The sequence below is a fragment of the Rhincodon typus genome, chromosome 33 (assembly GCF_021869965.1).
Source record: "Rhincodon typus isolate 14 chromosome 33, sRhiTyp1.1, whole genome shotgun sequence".
Classification (NCBI taxonomy): Eukaryota; Metazoa; Chordata; class Chondrichthyes; order Orectolobiformes; family Rhincodontidae; genus Rhincodon; species Rhincodon typus.
This window is the reverse complement of record NC_063364.1, coordinates 20,178,376-20,194,013: the sequence shown is the minus strand read 5'-3', so window position 1 is coordinate 20,194,013 and position 15,638 is coordinate 20,178,376. Positions and strand designations below refer to the sequence as shown.

Sequence of the window (15,638 nt, the reverse complement as noted above, 5' to 3'; positions counted from 1 at the left end):
AACCAGTCCAACTCGTCCCTGCCTCCCTAACCTGTTCTTCCTCCCACTATCCCCTCCTCCCACCTCAAGCCGCACCTCCATCTCCTACCGACCAACCTCATCCCGCCCCCCTTGACCTGTCCGTCCTCCCTGGACTGACCTATCCCCTTCCTAACTCCCTACCTACACTCACCTTTCCTGGCCCCATCCCCGCCTCTTCGACCTGTTTGTTTCCTCTCCACCTATCCTCTCCTCTATCCCTCTTCTATCCGCCTCCCACTCTCTCCCTATTTATTTCAAAACCCCCTTCCCCTCCCCCTTTTCTGATGAAGGGTCTAGGCCCGAAACGTCAGCCTCTCTGCTCCTATGACGCTGCTTGGCCTGCTGTGTTCATCCAGCCCTGCACCTTGTCGTCTTGAATATAAAATATTCCTGCTTATGGAAAAGATACAACAATATGCAACCACCTAATTTAAGAACAGCTGTCAAGCATCAGAGAATTTGGTCACATACAAAACTAACTCTTCTAAAATAGAGTGCATGTGTGTCATCGTCAGAAGTCACATGACTCAAGGTTATACTCCAATGGGTTTTTGAAATCACAAGCTTTCGCAGCTCTACTCATTTATTAGGTGACGAAGGAGAAGCGCTTTGAAAGCTTGTGATTTCAAAAACCCATTGGGCTATAATCTGGTGTCATGTGACTTCTGGCTTTGTCCACCCCAATCCAACACTGGCATCTCCATATCATGTGTACCATATATCATGCCCTTACTTAACTATGGGAAGCTACCTCTTTATATAGTCAGAGGTAATTTTGTTACTTTTGTGTGCATGTCGTACCAAAGTTTGCTGCTCTGTACGAAAGGAATTTCCCAAATGCTAGCAATCTTACATAAGTCAACCCAGCCAGATGGAATGGCCAACATTTAGCAATGCTTGTGATAGAGGTGAATATACGCCAACTTCTCTATTTGAACTACTAATTGTATTTTGCATTCTGCAACCTAGACACACGTATCTCCGAGATCCTTAAAGTGAGAAAGATGCCACAAACTTGCCTCAAGTTTCCTGCTCCCAAAGTACAAGGGAGGACACAGCCAAACCCACAGATGGAGATGGGGATCATGTCTCCAATCCCTTCCCAATACAAGACCCCAGAAACCAAAACCAAACATCAGCCTGCCCTCCGAATCCAAATTTGCTTATACTGAGTCATGGTGAGGGAGGGAATGCAAAACGAAAGGAAGAAGGGTACAAGGGAAGGGAGGAAGGATGAAAGGAAGGAAAGTGTAGTGGGAAGGAGAGAAGGAACACCCCTTCTACAAACACTGTGCAATCACTGCATATAAATGTACTACCTCCATAACATAGAACTATATGCTTAAAATTATTGTGGGTGCATAATTTACATGTGAAAGCACAAACATATGTCAAAAGGCTTCATATAACTATGTGGAGCTACACAACCATAAAAAGACTGAATTTCTTGAATGTGCTCAATCAAATAAATCTAACTGTTGATATTGCCAGTCATGGTGTGAAGGATCTAGTAATGTCTCTGTAGAATTGCAGATTAATTAATCTGTCTGAGAGATGCTGACTTCACCAAAGCTATTATATTATGTAAGGGAACAGTTTTGCTTGCCATTGATTTTTGTTACATTTTTCTCAGCTTGACTCTTTATACCTGTAGGTCAGCAGTTTGTAGATTAAAGTGCCACCCCAGTATTCAAAGATATAACCTAGACTTACACTCCAGTGTAGAACTGACAGAGCTCTAAGTGTTGATGCAAGGACTGTCAGACTGAAAAAGGAGCAGCTTCAGGAGAATGGAGCCCAAACTCTCCTTGGGCTTATCCAAACTGAAAGAGCATCCCTGGGCTGTAGAGTTTTGAATTGGTGGCCTTCCATCCAGAGACCCTTCTCTACGTCTACTTCACCCACTTGATGTGATGTTTGAACGGTAATGCCCTAAATGTGCCAGAGTGAAGCCTGGTGTTTGTAAAGAGACAGGAGATGCCTGCTAAAGCAGGAGAGGGATATAATGGGGTCTGCCATTGCCTTACACAAGAGAAGGTGAAGGCAGTTTGAGGCCAGAAACCTTCCTAATCAGAGAAATGGTGCAACAGCCAGCCATACTGTATTACACCTGATCTCAGTGAAATTTTCAGGCATCCACAGTATTTTGTTTTTGAATTTTTAAATTCACTGCCACTTCTCCAGGTATGCCCACCTTGAAGAGCCTCTGCTCTTCTCTAGTGGGATTTCTGTTTTAATCTTTCAGCTTGTTACCCTCCTCTGGTAAAACACCCCCATTTTCTAAGACCCTTTCAGCTCTGAAGAAGAGTCATGCTGGATTTGAAACGTTAACTCTAATCTCTCTCCAAAGATACTGCCAGACCTGCTGAGTTTCTCCAGCATTCTCTGTTTCTGATGAAAGACCAACTGGAAGTATTGGACACCATTTTAATTTTGTATAAATGGATTGGTTTTGAATGAGTTATGACTTAAAAGAGGTTGAAGCTCACACATTAACTCTGTTTCTCTCTCCACTGTGACTTGTTGAGTATTTCCAGTGTTTTCTATTTTAAATGTGTCTATACACATTTGGATAACATTGCAACTTATAAACTGATACATATCTTTTGTCGTGCCTGGAAAACTGTAGGGACAGACTTAAAACTGGCTGTTAGTTATCATGCTGTCTGCTTCCTTTTTGTTGTTGTCAGACACTCAGATTCTCACATCTCTCCATAAATACATTCATTTGTGAACGATGCCTGAAAGCAGGTCCTTGGTTTATTGTCCGCTGATGCCTCACCCTAAGCCTTAGTCTTGGTAGATTTTGTCAGTGGTGACTGGACACTGCCTTCCACTCCCAGCGGCAAGGCAAGGACATAGGTCCCAGGTTTCATTCAGCAAGAACAGGAATTAGATGTGATTTGTCAGCAATGCTGCGAACTATACATTAGCCAGACAGTCAAATAAGTTAATCAGCCTTGTTACGTACAAACGATTTTGAGAAGCAAGGCTTCCAACTCGACCATTAAGATATTTGTTTGACCATTTTCACTGCATATAGCTTGATTGCCAATTTGATCAAAATTTAAATAATTTAGTTGGTTGGTCAGTCCTTGAACGGTGCTTGATTGTAGTTACTCCCTCTTTTTTTGTCATCTACAGGAGCAAATCCTGTTTCAGGCCCAACCATCGTCAGCTGCTTCATTAATGACCCTCCCTCCAACAAAAGCTCAGAAGTGAGGACCAATGATTGTATAATGTTCAGCACCATTCGCAATTCCTCAGATACTGAAGCAGTCCATGTTCAAATGCAACAAGATCTGGACAATATCCAGGCTTGGGACTGATAAGTGCCAAGTAACATTGTCTGATATTTGTGTGGTACCGATAACCATCTCCTTGCTGCACTATCATGATATTTTCATTCCCCAATTCTACTGCATCAAATTTAACCAATGGTGAAGGCATGAGATCATATCTATGTCCTTAGCTCCAGAAATGTGGCATCCAATGCCCTGTACCTTTTTCACTCTTAGAATTTGGCAAGTGTATGATAGTCTCAGGAGAGCATTTGATCATGTCTTGCTGACTCTAATGCAAATAACATGGTCCCAAGTGAATCAAACAATTCTAGTGGCACCCAGGAAATCTGCCATGAATTGGACTTGGGGCTTGAGGCAAAACAAGTTAGTTATCTTTTAACTATTTCCTTAAGAGGGCTCCTCCTTGCTCCACAATGTACCCTTGTCACAGATCTCTTTACATTCCATTCAACAGTTATCACCTATCACCTCAGCTCCTTCTGCAGGCTGGATTAGTCCCTGGGGCCCCCACCAGTGACTTTCAACTGCCTGATGCCCCACTCCCATCTTCTGGCCATCAATTAATCCTCTATTTGGCATCAGAGTTCAAATATGGCTTTGTGGCCCTGTGCTTTAAATTATTTGAGCCTATTTCTGGTGTGACCATTTTTCTAGAATTACAACAAAAAGAAAACATGCATCCCATCGCTCTTAACTCAACTTAGACCCTCATGGTGGTCTTGAAACCCTATCCTTTCACCATTGATTAAATCTTCAAGATGAAACGTGTAAATCAGTTGAACCTCCAGTTACCTATATGTACATCAAATTCACATATTTGCACTACAGACAAAAATTGTGCTGATCAAGCATTGTTAAAGCAGGTGTTACAAAACTAACATTTCATTAACAAACCGTATTCGAATGTGTAATCTTCCAGCTGCAGTCTAATCCCATTGAAGTCAAATTATTTCATACCCAGCCAAATTAGAGTGCTAACCTCTTGTAATATTCATTACAACAAACTGACACCTTTGATGACAAGTTTTTGCTTTGAAGCTTAATGAATAATGTTTTGTTTTTGCTGACTAAACAACTTGGCTGATGCTTTGGTACAGATCGAAAGAGCACAAATGTGTGGGTACTAACAAGCAGGCATCTGTGCCCATGGTTACCAAGCTTGCAGAGCAGCTGATTTCCATGATGGCAATTTATTCTTTCATTCACAGGATGCGAGTGTGGGCACCACATTATGACCACATTATCCAGAAGGCAGCTGCTGGGGGTCTGAAGTGCGTCTAGGCCAGACCAGGTAAGGACAGCAAGTTTCCTTCCCTAAAGGGCAGTAATGAACCAGATGAGGATTTCTTGACAATCGATAATGGATTCATAGCATCATAGAAGATCATAGAATCCCTACAGTGTAGAAATAGGCCCTTTTGGCCCAACAAGTCCACACCGACACTCAGAGCATCCCGCCCAGACCTATCCCCCTATAACCAACTAACCTACATATCCCTGGTCACTACAGGCAATTTAGCATGGCCAATCCATCTAGCCTGCACATCTTTGGACTGTGGGGGGAAACTGGAGCACCTGGAGGAAACCCAAGCAGACACAGGGAGAACATGCAAACTCCACACAGACAGTCACCTGAGGGTGGAATCAAACTCAGGTCCCCCTGGTGCTGTGAGGCAGCAGTGCTAACCACAGGCACCAAGTCATATAAATGGTTTCATGGTCATCAGTAGACCTTAACTCCAGATTTTTATTGAACTCAAATTTCACCATCTGCCATAACAGGATTTGAATCCCAGTCTCCAGAAGAGTCTGTTTTGGGACCTTTTCATTTATACATTAATGATCTAAATGAAGGAACTGAGGGCATTCTGGCTATGTTTGCAGATGATACAAAGATAGGTGGAGGGACAGGTAGTATTGAGGAGGCTGCAGAAGGATTTAGACAGTTTAGGAGAGTGGGCAAAGAAATGGCAGATGGAATATAATGTGGGAAAGTGTGAGGTCATGCACTTTGATGGGAAGAACAGATGCATAGACTACTTTCTAAATGGGGAGAAAATTTAGAAATCTGAAATGGAAAGGGATGTGGGAGTTCTAGTCCAGGATTCTCTTAAGGTAAACATGCAGGTTGAGTCGGTAGTTAAGAATGCAAATGCAATGTTGAAATAACAAGGTGTAGAGATGGATGAACACAGCAGGCCAGGCAGCAGAGAAGCAAGAAAGCTGACATTTCGGGTCTGGACCCTTTTTATGAAGAAGGGTCCAGACCCAAAACATCAGCTTTCCTGCTCCTCTGATGCTGCCTGGCCTGCTGTGTTCATCCAGCTCTCCACCTTGTTATCTCAGACTCCAACATCAGCAGTTCCTACTATCTCCAAATGCAATGTTGATATTTATTTCAACAGAACTATAATATAAAAGCAGGAACGTCATTCTGAAACTTTATAAAGCTCTGGTCAGATCACTTTTAGAGTATTATGAGCAATTTTGGGCCCCCTACCTAAGGAAGGATATACTGGCCCTGGAGCAGGTCCAGAGGAGTTCAAGAGAATGATCCCAGGAATGAAAGGCTTTAAATGGAACATTTGAGGACCCTGGGTCTATACTCGATGGAGTTTAGCTTCCCCCCTCATCCTTCTAATTGAAACTTACAGAATACTGAACAGCCTGGACAGAGTGGATGTTGGGAGGATGTTTCCATTGGTAGGAGAGACGAGGACCCAAGGGCACAGACTTGGAGTAAAGGGAAGACTCTTTAGAACAGAGATGAGGAAAAACTTCTTCAGCCAGAGTGGTGAATCTATGGAATTCACTGCCACAGAAGGCTGTGGAGGGCAGGTCATTGAGTATATTTAGGACAGAGATAGATAGGTTCTTGATTGTCAAGGGGATCAGAGGTTACGGGGAGAAAGTGGGAGAATGGGGTTGAGAAACTTATCAGCCATGATTGAATGTTGAAGCAGACTCAATGGGCTGAATGGCCTAATTTCTGCTCCTATGTCTTATGGTCTAATTTTACCTGGATCTCTGGATTAATAGTTTAGTGATTATACCTACTCTTGCAAACAACTAGAGCAGAATGTGATTACTTCTGTACAGGAAAGGGAACAAGTTGACTGGGATGAGTACATATCACCTTGTGTTTGGCTGAAAAGTAACAATAGTTTCCACCACAAATGCAAGATGAGAAAAATCTATTTGTATGACATTCACACAGACAGATATACACAGACCTGAACTCCTCCCATCATTTTTGGTACGTTACCAGAAACAGTGGAGTCACATGTGTGTTGAAACTTTCAGTACCACATTAACCATGTCTAGTTCTTACGTTATGGAAACTAACAATGATTATCTAGTCAGGTAAAATTCCCTGCTGGACACAAAAACCTGCATCTTAATGAGGGTTCAGAAACTTTTCCTTCTTTCTCCTAAAGAAATTGAAATGAAGCTGTCCTTTATTGTCCAAGCTAATACTGCCTCTCTTCTGCCTTTTTCCCTCGCCAACTTGGTTGTGATCTGCCTTTGGTCCCAATGTCAGGAATCATGGCACTCTGGTAAAATCCCAGTCAAGGTCAATGGTAAAACTAATGGTAGCACTGCAATATCAAATTTGCACATCCTTCACAGCAACAACAAATATGGGAGAAACATGTTTGGAAGTAGATCTCCTCTAAAGCAATATTTTCTCTTAAATTTCTATATTCATAATTTCTGGATAGGAGGGCTTTATACTTTAACTTAGGGGAAAACAATCAGATAAAGTTATTTTGAAATGATTCAATACAGAATAGGCATCAAACTTATGACTTTCCCAATCTCCACGGTGACTATCCCTGCTGAAAGAACTATTGCCTTGTCCCCCACACTAAGAGAACCACCCTGGCTTCTCAACTGTTGTAAGCCTATGCGACATATACCACAGAGTCAGGTTTTGTGTTGAGTGAGATATCTGGAAGATTTAACAACCAACTATGAACACTAGTATGATATCTCAGACTTAGGTATACAGTCCGAGTGCTATGCTTACTTAGATTAATGTAATATTACAGACATGGTCAACAGGTTGACTAACAGATGGACTTGCTGTCTGCTAACAGACTAACTGTACTGAGATCATAGGGCCCTCATATTACAACATCACATGCCATGATGTCATCTTAAAGGTATAGTGCCTTTTCAGTCAGCTGTACAACAATAACTAAAGCTAGCTTGAATTCTTTCAAAGATAAGATGAGAGCTGATTGATGATAATTGAACTCTGGACATGTTGTAATCAGACCACAGGGGTAAGAAATGCAGCACACCAGGACTGAGTGACAAGATCACAAAGCCTGATCACATCTCTAATTAGTTCGAAAGATCTGAAAGGATTTATGTACTTCCACTTGGAGAAACAGGTACCAGTAAACAGTAAAAAACCCTGTACAATTAACCCTTTCCTTCAATGTGAACAATTTTGTCCATAAAATTGTTTTCTTTTAAAAAAATCTTAAACACTTTGTATTTTTCACAACTGAGACTGCTTGAAGATCCATGATATAATAGATTTTTTTGAAGTGCCCTGATGGTTCATTGGATCAATGTACCCATTGGTACTCATTGGCACAGAGAGTCCCACTTTTCCCCCACTATTTGAGTTAACCAATGTTAGCTGGAATAGCAAAGATGATTATTGGCCTTGATCCTCCCTTAACTAGATAGAGCCTTAGGGACAATTTCACGCCCAGTGACAGATCTGACAAATGGGACATGTGCTGTTTCTATAGTTGGCCTCTTCTGGGACATGGCATGGGGCATAGAGGATGGTGTAAATCCCGGTGCTTCTGGACTGGTAATCCAGAGGCCTAGAGTAATGCCCTGGAGGCATCAGCTGCGAGTGAAACTTGAATTCAATTAATAAAATCTGGATGTAAAAGCTTGTGTCAGTAATACTGACCACAACTACTATTATTGATTGTTGTAAAATCCTGTCTGGCTCACAAATGCCCTTTAGGGAAGAAAATCTGCTGTCCTTACACAGTCTAGCCTGCATGTTGCTCCAGATCCACAGTAATTGGTTGATTCTTAATTGCCCTCTGTTATGGCCCAACAATCCACTTAGTCCAGGGGCATGTAGGGATGGGCAACAAATCCTGCCCTTGCAAGTGATGCAGCGTTCACATCCCATGAAAGAATTTATAAACAGTTGCCAGCATGTCATCAGAGGATATAACCTGAAGACCACCATAGAGTTGTAGAGATTTACAGCACAGAAACATACCCTTTGGTCCAACTTGTCCTTGCCGACCAGATATTCTAAACTGATCAAGTCCCATTTGCCAGCATTTGGCTCATTCCTCTAAACCCTTCCTATTCATATACCCATCCAGATGCCTTTTAAATGTTGTAATTGTACCAGGCTCCACCATTTCCTCTGGCAGCTCATTCCATACACATCCTGTGTGCAAAAGTTATCCTTTAGGCCCCTTTTAAATCTTTCCCCTCTCACCTTAAACCTATGCCCTCTAGTTTTGGACTCACCCACCCTTGGGAAAATACCTTGGCTATTCACCCTATCCATGCCCCTCATGATTTTATAAACCTCCATAAGGTCACTCCTCAGCCTCCCATGCTCCAGAGAAAATATCCCCAGCCTATTCAGCTTCTCCCTACAGCTCAAACCCTCCAACCCTGGAAACATCCTTGTAAATCTTTTCTGAACCATTTCAAGTTTCACAACATCTTTCCTATAGCAGTGGGACCAGAAATGAACACAGTATTCCAAAAGTGGCCTAACCAATATCCTGTACTGCTGCAACATGACATCCCAACTCCTATACTCAATGCACTGACCAATAAAGGCAAGCATGCCAAATGCCTTCCTCACTATCTTGTCTACCTGCAGTCCATATCAATCATGGCTCACTGGGAGACTGTCCCAGCATCAATGCTTGCCATAAGGATATGGGAAGGGATTGGAGACTAAAACCAAAACTGTTTTGGCCATGTTATGAGCACACCTGCTGTGACCATCAACACCTAAGGTAAGTTTTGAATGCAGAGCCTCTGGCTCAGAGACTGTACATTTGTACCACAAGACCTGCAATCTTATCTAGGGTTAGGAGAAAACTGTGTGCATGTGATGTGGTGTGTGCATGCATGCACACACGCACATGTGTGTGCGTTGTGATGTGTGTGTGTTATGGGCATGTTGTTTGTGTGTATGGTGTGTATTTGTGTGCAAGTGTGTGTGTTTGTATAACACAATGTGGAGCTGGAGGAACACAGCAGGCCAGGCAGCTTTCCTGCTCCTCTGATGCTGCCTGGCCTGTTGTGTTCCTCCAACTCCACACTGTATTATCTCTGACTCCAGCATCGGCAGTTCTTACTATCTGTGTTTGTACATTGTGTTGTGTTGCGTGTGTGTTGTATGTGTAGTGTGAATGTGCATGCAGGTGTGAGTATTTCTGTATTGTGCATACTGTGTGAGTTGTTTGTTGTGTGTTCTGTGTATTGTGTGTATATGCTTGCATATGTGGTTTCTGAGAGTGTGACACATATACTGGACCAACTTATTCTGTATCCTGTATACTTCACAATGGTGATCTAGTACAGCCACTATGTTCATTTCCAATATGGCTTTTTCTTTAACAGAATTTTCCTTTGGGCCCCACAACAGGAATCACACCTTGGACATCAGACAAAAGTAAGACATATAGCAAAAAAGTGCATCTTAAAACATTCGGATCACTGTTTATCTGATTTAAATGAAGCATACACAAAAAGACACAACTAAGTAATTCACTTTAACTCTAGATATATTTAGTTTGTCACTAGCTGGGTGTGAATCAAACCCCAAAAATTTAATGCCCCTCATCTATCATTCTCTCCTACATGTTAGTTATTTAATCCTCACCCTCTAAGTTCCCCACACACCTCGTCCTGAGTAGGGAAACAGAAAAATGATTCACTGAACAACATATAATTAATTTTTTTGCGCTCACTATTTCATCTAACATTGTTTGTAGATATAGATATATGCCTTGAAATTAAGCAATCAGTGGTGGAATGGATCAAACATACAAATTATGTGCAGTGATGTTTAATATGATGATACTGCAAGACATTGATTCTAATTAGATGATCAGCAATGTCATTTATCAAAAGAATCCTTGAGCATTCTCACTTAAACAGCAAAAATATTTTAACTTCTTAATGCATTGTGTCTAAAGTGCAGGCAAACAAAACAATCAATTCACACAGAGGATTGTGGAGAAGTCGAAACCTGTTCTTGGCTGGCCCAGATACCGATAAAGAAAATAGTTCTTCTCCTAATAGTTCTTGTATAATGGACAGATAATGGTTGCTCAATGCAGTAGTGGCAGGCACGTTTTAATGTCAATCTGAAATCTTTGACATGTTGGTGCTCCCTCAGTAGCACAGCACAACTTTGGGCGAAGCAGTACGCCCACGTTCTGGGGTATGAAGCTCAAGAGGCGAGGGCACCACGAACAAAGTCCAAAAGAAACCCAATAAACTGCAGATGCTGGAAATCAGAAACAAAAACTGAAATTGCTGGAGAAACTCAGCAGATCTGGCAGCATCTGTGGAGAGAAAGCAGAGAAAATGTTTCGGAACCAGTGGCCCTTATTCAAAACTGATTGTAGCTAGGAACAGGTTGGGATAAATGCTAGAGAACGGGGAGGGGGAAAGAGTAAATGATAGGTGGAGAAGGAACCCACAGAGAAAAATAGCAGTTGGGCAGACAAAGGGATGGGTAAAGGTCAGTTTGGGAGAATGATTAGATGGAAATGACGAGATTTTCTCTGAGGGTTGTCAGTCAGTTAAATGCTCTTCCCCAGGGAGTAGTGGAGGCTGTGTCATTAAATTCACTCAAGGCTGAGTTAGATTTTTGATAGACAAGGGAGGCAAGGGCTATGGGGAGGCAGACAGGAAAGTGGGGTTGAGACCACATTAGATCAGTCATGATCTTATTGAATGACCAAGCACACTCGAAGGGACTAATCCTGCACTTCTGTCCTATATTCCTAAATATCTAAAACTGTGGAGTTGTTTTCTCAGATGAACAATATATAATACATAGAAGTATTTTGGGGAAGAGCAGCAGTGTTATTTCGGATGGCCTGGCCAATATTTAAACTACAATTAACAACACAACAAAAAAAATGATCTGGTCATTACCACATTGCTATTATGGGAGCCTGGTGTGTGCACGTTGGCCTCTGTATTTCTTACAACAGTGACTGCACTTCAAAAATACATCATCAGCTGTGCATGGGATCATGTTGCGATTGTAAGACACACCACATAAATTTAACCTTTGCTTTGTTTTCATCAGCAGGATGTGTGATAACACTCTGAATGCCACTGAATGAGTACACTCATGTCAGCTCCAGGGACAGCCGGCAGAGTTTCTTTTGTAGAACTATGTCAAAGAGAAACCTGATAATGTCTTCTAAGCCTGGGCTTTAAACAGGCTAGAGGGAAAAAGAACAGCTGTTAAAGCCAGTTTTATTCCAATTATTGAGCAGTGACTGTTAAGTATTTATTCATTGAATGCAAAATGTTCTCAACCACCAGTTGGCCTGTCAATCATGCTTCTGCTGCTTGCTCTGATTAGAATCAGTTTATCTTGTTTGGTAGATTCTGTAAGTATTTTTTCTAAAAATAGAACACTTAGATTTTATTCCATTATTTGCAAGGGGATCTATGTTTGCAATGACTGTTGGGCTACCAGCTGCATAAAGTAGCAATCCTATCTGTGACAAAATGTGATACTAATTTACATTTATTTCAAGATCAGCTGTTACCTGTTAAACATTCTCAGGCTAGCCATCAGATTGTGGTTCTGTTTGTTTAACATCCTATGCCCCAATTTACCAGTGCTGGGGAAAATATGAACACTACTCAAAACTAGATTAATTTTTTTTTACAATTTGAGGTTGAGAGATTGGAGTTGTGCTGTCTTTCTCCAACCCAATGTTTCAGATTCCACACAGTTTGAATCATGTCCTCATTTCCTTCCTGACTCTCTTCCTATAACAACACTGAGCTCAGACCAGCCTGTGAAGAATATTCAGGGATGCCAAGCAAAGCAGTATCAGTGACACATCTATAGCTGGGTGTGGTGACGCCATATGGATGCCATGTAGAAAAATTTTTAAAAATCACAGCATGATCAAACTTGCAGGGTAAACTCTCTTCATTTTTCTTGACCTCCCTTCCCTCCATGTCTCCCAAAGCCATGCATTGACCATCATGTGGACATAAATAGGGGAGTTACTCCCAAACACCTGTTGCTGGCTTTTTAAGGGACATGGGGTGGTATGTAATGGCTTCTGTTGTAATGTGCTTGTAGACAGGAAGGCATTTAATTAGTTCAGATGTAGCATGCCTGAACCCTGCCCACTACTTTACCCTCTGTACCAGCATTAAGTCCAGGCCAGGAACGCCCATGGTCTGAGCTCCAGCTTGGTTGCCACTTGAGACCCTTATGTGACCAATTAATGACCACTTGTAGGAACCACAGTCACCACTGGTCCAAACAGAGCTGTGGGCCAGGCTCTGTCGCCAGGTGATATGTGTAACAGGTGAAAGTGTGCAGCCTGCTTGGTGTCTGGGATGGGGTTGAGGTGGTGTTGGTGTTGGGGTGGATCGAGAGGGCAGGAGGTGCTGCCTTAAAGGCACTCAGTGACTGATTGATAGGCACAAGAAGGAGGGACCAGCTGAGAGCAAAACCCCAGCCTTTACTCCCTGCACCCCTCTCCCCACAAATCCCACACTGCCAAGCCCTTCCTGCTATTTGTCGTCCATGACCTGGGCCACTCTTTGATCTTGGGCCTGAGCTACCTGTCCTCCTGCAGCAGCCCCAACCTCCTCAGTGACGTTCAAAAGAGGTGGCAACATGTGTGTCTCAAGGCTAAACCGATAAACACTGAGGTTTCTGTAAAATCCAGTTTATAGGATTATACAGGCGTTCCCTCTCCTGTGATTCTCCTGCTCCTGTTTTCTGCCTCACTTGAGGGACCAGCCTGTATTCAAAACCTTCTCATATCAAGGTGAGGAACTTGATACAAGTAAAGTCACCACGGTCCAAGAGGATCACACTCTCTCATTAGAGAGAGATAACTGGTGGTGGTTTAACCTGTGGGTCACTGCGCCTCAGGTCAATGAGAGGCGAGTCCTTCACGGTAAGGTCAGCTGGTGCAGGAATTGAGCCTATGCTGTTAGCCTCACTCTGCAGCGCAAACCAGCCACCCAGCCAAACTAAATGCACATCCATTTAATCGATGCATTGTGAATAGTTAGATTTATCTTCAACCTACCAAGAGGCGTGGGACATCTGCAATAATAAATCACAAGGATATTCTTCAGTCAGCACAGCTACCTCGCCAGCAATCAAAATGATGACATTTCTAAGTTCCAATACTGAGGAGTGAGACAGTGAAGTTCATGACCAGCCCAATGACCTGATCAGGCAGATCTTTCATGTGCACATACAATCCTTGCCCTCCTTTACCAGTTCCCCCTCACCCAATGCTGGAAAATGGCCAGAAAAGTCCGTACATAAAGTTTACTTGCTTTGTCTCTCATGATGGAAAGTGGAAGAGCAGCTTTTGGGCTGTCACCAGTGAAGGGGAGGAAGTAGCAATGTCACTGGACTCATAATCCCAGGTGCCCAGGATAATCTCACGGAGATGCAGGCTCAAATCCCACCACAGCAGGAATTTAAATCCAATCAGTAAAATCTGGAAATGGAAACATCATGTTGGTCACAAAACTATTATCAATTTTATTAAGGGAGGAATTTTGATGAGGAGACTTAACTGCTTTTTTTTCCCCCAACAAGTGCCATGAGTTCACAGATATTCACCTGAAGCACAAGATTGTGCATCTTCAGGGAAAGCTAACTGGATACGGCTCCAGTTAGTCCTCTGGCAGGTTCTTAATCTATCAGGAGCCTCGAGACTGATGCCCGGTGACCCAGTGGTTAGCACTGCTGCCTCACAGTGCTAGGAACCTGGGTTCGATTCCAACCTCGGGCAACTGCACATGGAGTTTGCACATTTTCCCGGTGTCTGCGCGGGTTTCATCCAGGTGCTCTGGTTTCCTCTCACCGTCCAGAGATGTGCAGGTTAGGTGGACTGGCCATGGGAAATGCAGGGTTACAGAGATAGGATAGGGGTGAGTCTGAGTGGGATACTCTTCAGAGGGTCAGCATGGACTTGATGGGCTGAATGGCCTGCTTCCACACTGTACGTATTCTACGATTGCTGTAAATACACATCTAATGTTCTTCAGGAAGGAAAGCTTCCCTCCTTACCCAGTCTGCTTCCAAGTGTGGTTGATATTTAACTACCTTGTGAAATGGGTTCAGTTCACAGGGAAATAGGGATGGGCAACAAATGCTGGCCATCCCTGTGACACCCGTATCACCCAAAAATAAATGGGAACAGTGGGCATTGCTGTAACAGGAAGAATGACACTGTTGACCCAGCTAAGAAAGGACAGTTGGAAGAACAAAAATTCTGACAACACTTGATTAATGTCTCCACTCTTGAGCTGCAGTGCTGTGTCTTATGCTTCATCCTGACTGCAATGACATCTGTCCTATTTGTTTGGCAATTGTGGTGTTACATTCTGCCTTAACTCATCCTCTGATGTGCCTTGGTGTTAACAGACACTTATCAACATATGGTCCTCATCTCCCCCCATTATGCAGCGGTCCTTATTTGGATGGTCACAATGTAATTTATATACTTCTAATTTATGACCCAATTTACAGCTCTATCACCTCTTCCAGCTCCTTGCAAAATGACTGGTTTGGGAGTACACTTATTGTCACTATGTGGGTGAATGTTGCAGTCATTTTTTTTCAACATTCCCCAAACTGTAACAAGATGAAATATTAGTTAACGAGTGGTGGTAGTTGTAGAAAGGTTGTGATGTCCTAACAAGTGAAACTTGTAGGGTAGGACAGCTAGTGGTTAGATTTCTGTATTTACAACCTCGAGGATTCCACTGGAAGTTGTGAAATTCATTTTATTAAACTGGCCATTTGTGGGCTAGTTCCAGAGAATAACAATGGAAGCAGTCAAATTATAATTTCTTTCATGGGATCTGACTGCTGCTAGCAAAGCCAGCACATGCTGCCCATCCCCAAGTTTCCTTGAACTGAACAGCTTAAGGATCAATAATTTTACTGTTTGTCTGCAGTCACACGTGTTAATGCCTGGTTAATCACATTCTTAAGTGAAATAACTGCACAGAGACCAGTATCCTGTCACCAAGTCCCCTTTTATTTACTCA

The 15,638-nt window shown here is 42.6% G+C and overlaps 1 protein-coding gene across 1 annotated transcript in view; it reads left to right on the top strand.

Annotated features, from left to right (window-relative positions):
* Nucleotides 1-4,052: 4,052 nt before the first annotated feature.
* tnfaip8l3 (tumor necrosis factor, alpha-induced protein 8-like 3) overlaps nt 4,053-15,638 on the top strand; it is a 109,123-nt gene continuing 97,537 nt past the window's right edge. The window contains exons 1-2 of the mRNA XM_048616059.1: nt 4,053-4,617; nt 9,963-10,014. The gene's annotated coding sequence lies outside the window, so the exon portion shown is untranslated. The remainder of the gene's footprint in view (nt 4,618-9,962; nt 10,015-15,638) is intronic.